The sequence below is a fragment of the Mustelus asterias genome, chromosome 9 (genome assembly GCF_964213995.1).
Source record: "Mustelus asterias chromosome 9, sMusAst1.hap1.1, whole genome shotgun sequence".
Lineage (NCBI taxonomy): Eukaryota > Metazoa > Chordata > Chondrichthyes > Carcharhiniformes > Triakidae > Mustelus > Mustelus asterias.
In genome coordinates, this window is record NC_135809.1 from 109,292,000 (window position 1) to 109,301,337 (window position 9,338).

Below are 9,338 nucleotides of genomic sequence, written 5' to 3' on the forward strand. Positions count from 1 at the left end.
TAGCACGATTCTACAATACGTGGATGATATATTAATAGCCTCAGAATCTAAGTCAGGACATCAGGGAGCACTATACCTAGTGTTAAATGAACTGAAAACCGCAGGGTTAAAGGTGAGCCCCAAAAAGGCACAAATCGGGAAAGCACAAGTCCTGTACCTGGGACACTTAATATCACAAGGGCTTAAAGAAATGCCAACAGACCGAAAGAAGGCGGTACAACAAATGTCACCGTAAGAGGATTGTGTGGCTTTTGCTACCAAATAAACCTGTTGGACTTTAACCTGGTGTTGTTAAACTTCTTACCGTAAGAGGAGTCAGGGAGGTGCTGGGACTGTTTAATTATAGCCGAAGTTTTATCCCGGAATTCGCAAAATTGGCAGAGCCTATACCGAGACTAGTTAAAGGGGGAAAGCCAGCTTTAAACTCCATAGAATGGGGACCTGAGCAAGAAGAGGCCTATAATAAGTTAAAGGCAGAACTGAGATCAGCCCCCGGACTGGGACTACCAGATTCCAATAAAAGATTTCCACATACACTGGTGGAAATGCTAAATACAGGAAAGTTAAGGTCCGTCTCGAACATGAGAAGGGCTAAATGGGAAGCCGTCCTCCTACCTCCCAGCAAATTAGTTATAATAGTAAGAGACACAGGAGATAGCCCAGCAGAAGGAATTTTGGGTACAGGAGAACCACGTAACTGTGGAGACGTAGATATGTATATAGAAGGTAGAGTAAAGGATGTACCTTTAGCAACAGCTGAAGAGATCCTTTTTGTAGATGGCTCATGTAAATACATGGAAGGATCACCCCAGACAGGGTGGGCAGTAGTAAATGACAGATTGGAAACGGTAAAGTCAGAAAGAATTGACGGAGGTCTATCTGCGCAGGTGGCGGAACTAGTGGCACTCACAAAGGCACTAGAATTGTCCGAAGGAAAGACGGTAAATATATATAGAATCCTACAGTGCAGAAAGAGGCCATTCGGCCCATCGAGACTGCACCAACCACAATCCCACCTAGGCCCAATCCACATATCCCTACATATTTACCCACTAACCCCTCTAACCTATGCATTCCGGGACACTAAGGGGCAATTTAGAATGGTCAATCAACCTAGCCCGCACATCTTTGGACTGTGGGAGGAAACCGGAGCACCCGGAGGAAACCCACACAGACACAGGGAGAATGTGCACACTCCACACAGACAGCGACCCAAGCCGGGATTCAAACCCAGGTCCCTGGAGCTGTGAAGCAGCAGTGCTAACCACTGTGCTACCGTGCCGCCCACATACCGATGGTAGGTATGCATTCGGGGTAATACACGATTATATGATGGCATGGGGTAGAAGGGGGTTTGTAACCACGGGAGGAACTCCTATTAAACACCAACAAAGAATCGAGGCATTACTAAAGGCCAGTGAGAAACCCCGAGAAGCGGCAGTAATAAAAATCAAAGCACATCAGAAGGAACCAGAAAGGGATAACCCCAATTGGCTAAAATACAAAGGGAACCAAGCCGCAGATAGAGCAGCGCAACTAGCGTTAGAACAGGAGGCAGTTGGCAAGCTACCAATAGCAGTAACGGGCCAGACAGGAGACTAAATAGATACTCGGGACTTACACGAGGATACCTCAAAAGAGGAAAAGGGTAAGTGGGAAGCACAAGGAACGAGCAGAGGGACTGATAACGTTTGGAGATGAAATGACAAGGTAATGGCACCGGAGTGCATACAAAACACCCTCTTGGAACTACACCACGGACTCTCACATGCGGGAAGAGAGGCCATGGCAACTAGTATAGGAAAAGAATGGTGGTGGAAAGGAATGGGGAGGGACATAGCCCGACATTTTCACCGATGCGTGACATGCGCACAATACAATCCTGGTCGACCCATAAAAATTAAGATGGGACACCAGCCCTGACCAAAGGGGCCCTGGGAACATCTGCAAATAGATTTCACAGGGCCACTACCACAATCCCACAGCAAAACCTATTGTTTAGTTGTCATAGACCAGTTTACCAGGTGGATGGTAATGTTCCCTACCAGGAATTGTACTGCTACCACAGTGGCTAGAATATTGGCGGAGGAGGTAATCCCTAGATGGGGAATACCCATACAAATTGATTCGGATCAAGGGACGCACCTCACCGGTAAGGTGGTAAAACAGTATGCCAATTGACGGGGATAAAACAAAAATTCCACATCCCTTACCACCGCAGAGTTCTGGAATGGTGGAACGCGTAAACAGAACCCTTAAGAATGCCCTGGCCAAGGCCATAAAAACGTGGACAGAAGTATTACCTACTATATTAATGAGGTTAAGAGCCACCACAAACCAGACAACCGGATTAACCCCTTATGAACTAATGACAGGAAGGGCGATGCAATTACCAGCAAGCATCATAACAGGTGGGACCGATGTAGGCCCACTAAAAGACAAAATTAAACGATATGTTTTGGAACTAAGCGCCCAACTAAAAGGGATACATAAATTAGTAAGGGATAATCAGGAAGAAAGAGACGCACAGAGAGAGCTTGAAATGCTCCCTGACGTCCCAACAGCAGGAAGTCGAGTCTTGGTAAAAACATTACCTGAAAAACCGGGGTTTGCACCAAAATGGAATGGGCCATATGAGGTCATAATTAGTGGAGATACCTGTGCCTGTCTGGACATAAGGGGGAAAGGTGTATGGAAACATTGGACCCAGCTGAAATTATACAAAGAAACGAATGAGTGATATTAACAAGTAAGCCATAAAGTGACCAGAGTGCCTTCCTAAAACAGGTGAGGACAAGCAAGATTAACTGACGCGTTCGGGTTGGCAATACAGCCTTTGGGAAGTTGTTAATATAGAGTAATAAGATTAATATTTGCCTGCTGCGAACATGTCTAAGATCGCGTATATAATTGCATCACTATATGTTGTCACGATTGTAAGATTGACAGGGCTAGAAGATAACTTATTCTACAAGGCTCATGTACATTTACACGGTAATTGAACCGTGTGTTACCCGCTAGCCCAATCTGTAGAGGCCCTATTTGTGGCCACCCCTGGGTGGACCCCTCATGACTTATATACGGCAGATACCTCGGATGCACCCTGTAAAGGACAAACAGGCAAATATAAAAGGGGTATACATGGAAGATGTGTGGAACTAATAAACTCCACAGATCCTGTGTGCAGGGGGTTCCAGGGAGTGGGAGGAAGAGTATGCTCAGATGATGCAAGCTACCCGCTTTGCTTCTCGGGGCAGGGATGGGGGTGTGCATATGCCTTGGTCCCCAAGAATGTTTCCTGTGTACAGACGCAGTGTGCCTGTCTGCACTGTCGGGTAAACAGAGGCCAGTTTACTTGTACCTGTAATGAGCAAAGATGCCTGAACGTGACCGCGGGAAGGCAACTCATTTGTGGTCAGTGTAATGGGACTCCTGTCAGCTCAGCCGCATGGACATACCCGTTTGATACTTACCAATTGGTAGGATCGGGCAGAAAGTCAAGTGAACCGAGCAATTGGCGGTATATACAGTTCGTACAGACCAATAACCAGGATATTAAATGTTACCGAGCCAAGAAGGGATTTGTGTTTCTCCCCAACGGCACCTTCACGACGGCAACACCAACCCTTCCGGTCCTCTTTGCAGTAGGAACAGCAGGACCCCTCACTGTCCCATGCTCTCAAAAAGGGCATACCCGGAGAAAGATAGTGACCCGGGCCATCAGCAAGGAATTCTGTGCCGATTGGGAGGTCCCGGTCGCACTGGGATCGTCACTCGGCTACGGGTTCATTGGGGCCCTGTCTCTGGGGGGAGCAGCAGGAGTAATTAGTGCCAAAAATAGAAACCATCTTATCTGTGGATTAACCATTCTGGGAAACAGCACATCAAAGGCACTGGAGGCCGTCAACCAAGAACTGGCTGAATTAAGATTATACGCGCAGCAGATCCGCTATGCCGTAGATTATCAGTTAGCCCAACAGGGGGGAGTATGCACAATAATAGGAGACAAATGTATAACGCATGTTACGGATGAATCTTACAACATCACCCAAGCCATTAATGATATAAGAAAGCAGCTTGATGACTTTAGACAAGGCCCCAAGAAGGGGAATAGCTGGCTCGAATGGTTATTGGGGGGATCCTGGGGGTCTTATTTCATGCATGGACTAATTATTCTCATTGTAATAATAATTGTCTGTTGCCTGATTGTCGGATGTCTTAATGTCTGCTGTAAAGTAATGATGACTCGGATTGTGCCAGGGGCTAGTGTGGCCACCGAAGAAGAACACCTGATGGGAACACCCGAAGACACCGAGGAAGATGACGACAATGAAGGAAAGGGCGAGAAGGTGGAAGTCTACCTGTGAACGCGTGATCTGTTGGTTACGGGTCAGGCAGATCAATTGCCGGAACCCACGATGCTGCTATTGTTGGTCCATCGGATTATTAGAGCATAATCCTGACCAAAAGGGGGAATTGTTGGAGTAAATTCAAAATTAAAAGATACAAGATGGTTACCTGGCACAAAATGGATTCTGTGAAAAGGCACTAAGATGTGCTGACTTAGGCACAGACATTGCACAACGAGTTAAATCCTGTTAGTGTCTAATTACTACAGGAAATAAATCAGACCTTGAGGCCCAGATGATCACCTTAGCTTGAGATAAAGCAAAACCAAAACAATGAGTTTTGGTAATGAGATCAGTCGTTGATGGGGGGGGCATAAATGTATAACGATGTGATAACTGCTAATGTCCGTACATGTCTTTGAGAAATGTATTTGAAAAAGGGAAGGGGAAATAGAGTGTTTTGTGTTTTTCAATATTTCAAAACAATATTCATCAAAATATGTTTTTTCTCCAAGGAAGGGAAGACTGTTCGGAATGGGTTAACAGACCTTCCAATTAAGTCCTAATTTGATGTTAATTATTCAGTAGAGATCACTGATATATAAAGGGGCCACAGGTGGAACTGTTGGTTGGTGGAGAATTGTGTGTGGAGTTGGATCAAAGAAATAAAGGTATTTTTTTATGAAGAAGCGGAACTCGTGTCTCCTTTACTGAACAGCAACCGAGGGGCTCAAACAGTGCAGACGGAAGTGAGTGGAATGTGGCAACCCTCCACATGGCCAGTGGTCAACAAATATTTCATGGGCCCCTGGGCCACAGGTTCCCCACTACTGTTTTAATGCTGTATATTCTATCTATGTATGGAAATGCATATTACTATTTAGTTCATTTTTTAACCTGATGCAGGGTTTCTTGGTTCAGTTTCTTTTGTAGCCTTAAAATTGCACTTGTAAGATTGATCATGAGGGTTTTAATTGAGATGGTGCTATTGTAATAAATTTTAAACAATTGGGATTTTTATTAAGTGCAATTGTGAGATTTAACTATCAAGAATTTCCCTGTACATTACTGTTTTATTTTTATAACGATGATATTTGCGTCTCTTTTAGTATCAACACAGTTTTGTATTTGATCACCAAATGAAGTTATTCTATTGTAAGAAAGTAAGAACTAGGAGCAGGAGGAGGCCATTTGGCCCTTCGGGCCTGCTCCGCCCTTCAATAAGATCATGGCTGATCTTTTCGTGGACTTAGCTCCATTTACCCACCCGCTCACCATAACCTTTAATTCCTTTACTGTTCAAAAATCTATCTTTGCCTTAAAAACATTCAACGAGGTAGCCTCAAATGCTTCACTGGGTAAGGAATCCTACAGAGTTACAATGCTTTGGGTGAAGAAGTTCCTCCTCAACTCAATCCTAAATCTGCTCCCCCTTATTTTCACCTGCCAGTGGAAACAATTTATATGTTTCTAGAAGATCCCCCCCCCACCTTTATTCTTCTAAATTCCAATGAGTATAGTCCCAGTCTACTCAGTCTCTCCTCATAAGCTAACGCTCTCAACTCCGGAATCAACCATTGTGTATCTCTTCTGCACCCCCTCCAGTGCCAGTATATCCTTTCTCAAGTAAGAAGACTAAAACTGTACACAGTACTCCAGGTGTGGCGTCATCAGCACCTTATACAGCTGCAACATAACGCATTGTTTTTAAACTCCATCCCTCGAGCAATGAAGGACAAAATTCCATTGATCCCTGAGGCACGACACTAGTCACTGATCGCAAAGCAGAAAAACACCCATTTATACCCACTCTTTGCTTTTTGTTAGTTAGCCAATACTCTATCCATACTAATACATTACCCGTAAGACCGTGCACCTTTATCTTATGCAACAGCCTTTTGTGTAGCACCTTGTCAAATGCCTTCTGGAAATCCAGATACACCACATCCACTGGTTTCCCGTTGTCCACCGCAACTGATTACATTATATGTGCTTTTTCATACGTTTTCACACTGCCTGCTTCATACTTGCCTAAATCAGCCTACTGACTTTAAATAATACAACTGGCAGCTAAATGCTTCTTATCATAACTAAACAACAGTTGCTGCCTGCATACTCTTTTGCCCAAATTTGGGATCCTAGTGTTACATCAGCCAGTTGAGCTGTGCAACATAAGAAGTTCCCCCACGGCATCCCCTACACTCCCAGCTCTGGGACCCCAGTACCTAGCTGCATTGCGGTCAGGGTACTTGGGCTCAGGTGCAGTGCTGCAGTACCTCTCCTGGCCACTACAGCACTGTGCTTGGAGGAGCTGGAGAGGTTTTAGCCAATCTGATTGGCCAACAGATCTTCAAGGCGGGACTTCCTTCTAAGGGTGGATGCAAGTCATGATTGCTGTCAATCAATGCCCTATTGGCACGAATGTTGTAAATGTTATCTGAAGCCTGAATGTTAATCAGTCTTTGCTGTATATTCAGACAAACTGCTTTCAGAGACCTGGGTTCGATTCCCGGCTTGGGTCACTGTCTGTGTGGAGTTTGCACATTCTCCTCGTGTCTGCGTGGTTTTCCTCCAGGTGCTCCGGTTTCCTCCCACAGTCCAAAGATGTGCGGGTTAGGTTGATTGGCCATGCTAAAAAAAATTGCCCCTTAGTGTCCTGGGATGCGTAGATTAGAGGGATTAGTGGGTAAAATATGTAGGGATATGGGGGTAGGGCCTGGGTGGGATTGTGGTCGGTGCAGACTCGATGGGCCGAATGGCCTCTTTCTGTACTGTAGGGTTTCTATGATTCTATGAGTATCTGAGGAAATGTGAATGGTGCTCAGCACTGTGCAATCAGCAGCAAATGTCCACATTTCTGAACTAATGATGGCGGGACCACTTGAAGGTGGTTGGGCATAGGACACTATCCTGGAGAACTCTTGGATCAATGCCCTGGGTTTGCCTCCTACAACTCAAAATCTTCCTTTGTGCTAGGTACTACTCCAATCAGTGGGGAGTTTAGCCTTGATTCCCATTAAACTCCCCCAGGGCTCCTTAATGCCACACTCAATCAAATGCTGCCTTGATGTCATGGGCAGTCATTCTCACCTCACCTTTTGAGCTTGGCTACTTTGTCCGTGTTTGTACCAAGGCTGTAAAGAGGCCAGGAGCTTTGTGGACCTGGTGGAACCCAAAATGAGCATTATTGAGCAGGTTATTTCTCTTTCCGATTTTAGTGCCCTCAGAATGTCCAGATTACAGACCACTATAAATACTGACATTATTCAGCATGTCCATCATTTCCAGTTGGTGTTAATTATAAGCAGCACTTTTTGGTCAGATGGCCAAACACTGCTCCATCAGTATACACTCAATTATCAATAAAGTTCGAAAAGGTGTAATTGGCAATGCTATCAAGTAGCACTGATTTGGCAATAACCAGTTCATGGATATAGCAAGAGCTATGGGTCTGGCAACATCCTGGGTTTAGTACAGAAGATTTGTTGTCCAGAACCAGCCGTGCTTGAAGCCAAGCTGTTCCAGTGGAGCTACAACAATGGCATCTATTAGCCAATGTGGAAAATTGTCTGGTATCTCCTGTCCACAAAAAGCAGGACAAATCCAACCCAGCCAATTGCCTTCAGCCTAGTCTCAGGCATGGTCAAAATAATAGAAGGTGCCATTGACAGTGCAAAATAGTGGCACCTGTTTGGCAATAGCCTGTTCATCAATTATGGATTCCACTCAAGATGTATTTGGCTCCAGAACCCATTACAGCCGTGACCCAAACAGGGACAGGAGAGTTAAGTTCCAGAGCTGAGGTGAGAGTGATCAATTGTGACATCAAGACAGTATCTGACAGAGCATGACATCAAGGCACCCTAGCAAAATTGAAGTAAATTGAATCAGGGGAAAGTTATCAGAGACATACCTCATACAAAAGAAGGTGAGGTTGTTGTTGGAAGCCAACCATTTTGGTCTCAGGTCTTGCTGAAGGAGTTCCTCAGGGAAGGGTCTTAGGTTCAAACATCTTCAGCTGCTTCATCCATGACTTTCCCTATATCATAAGGTCTCAGGAAGTTTGCTGATGATTGCAATGTTCAGTACCATTCAATAATCTGTAGATATGGCAGCAGTATCTCATTGGACCAATGAGCGGCACAGGCTTGGAGGGCCGAAGGGCCTGTTTCCTGTGCTGTACTGTTCTTTGTTCTTTGTTCAGTCTGTGCCCATATGTAACAAGATCTGGACAACTTTCAAGCTTGGGCTGATAAGTGGCAGGTAACATCTCCAAGTGTCAGGCAATGACCACTTCCCACAAGAGGGAATCCAACCATCTTCATTTGCCTGGTTGAATGCAGCTCCAACACACAAGAAGCTTGACATCATCAGACTACTTAATTGATATCTCCACCACAACATTTCCTCCCTGCACCACCAATGCACAGTGACTGCAGTGTGTAATATCTAAAAGATAGACTGCAGCATCTCACCAAGCTTCCTTTGACAGCTTCTTCCAAACCTGCACCCTCAAACACCAAGACGTTCGAGGGCAGCAGATGCATGGGAACACCACTACCTGCAAGTTCCCCTTCAAGCCACACAGCATCCTGACTTGAAACTATATTGCTGGTCCTTCACTGACAATAGGTCAAAATGCCAGAAATCCCTGCTCTTTGGATAAAAGCAAAATACTGTGGATTATGGAGCTCTGATGAAGAGTCATCCAGACTTGACTCTATTGGCTCTATTCTCTCTTCACAGATGCTGTCGAACCTGCTGAGATTTTTTAGCATTTTCTGTTTTTGGTCCCTCCTCAGTAGTGCTGTTGATGTACCTACACCACGTGGGCTGCCACAGTTCAAGAAGATGGCTCAGCACCACCTTTTCAAGAGTAATTGGAAGACCAATGCTCATCTTGCCAGCAATGTTTAGATCCTGAGGATGGATAAAAACCAAAGAACTCAGTGGGTAAGGTGGAATTCATTTGGGTTGGACAGCCATAAA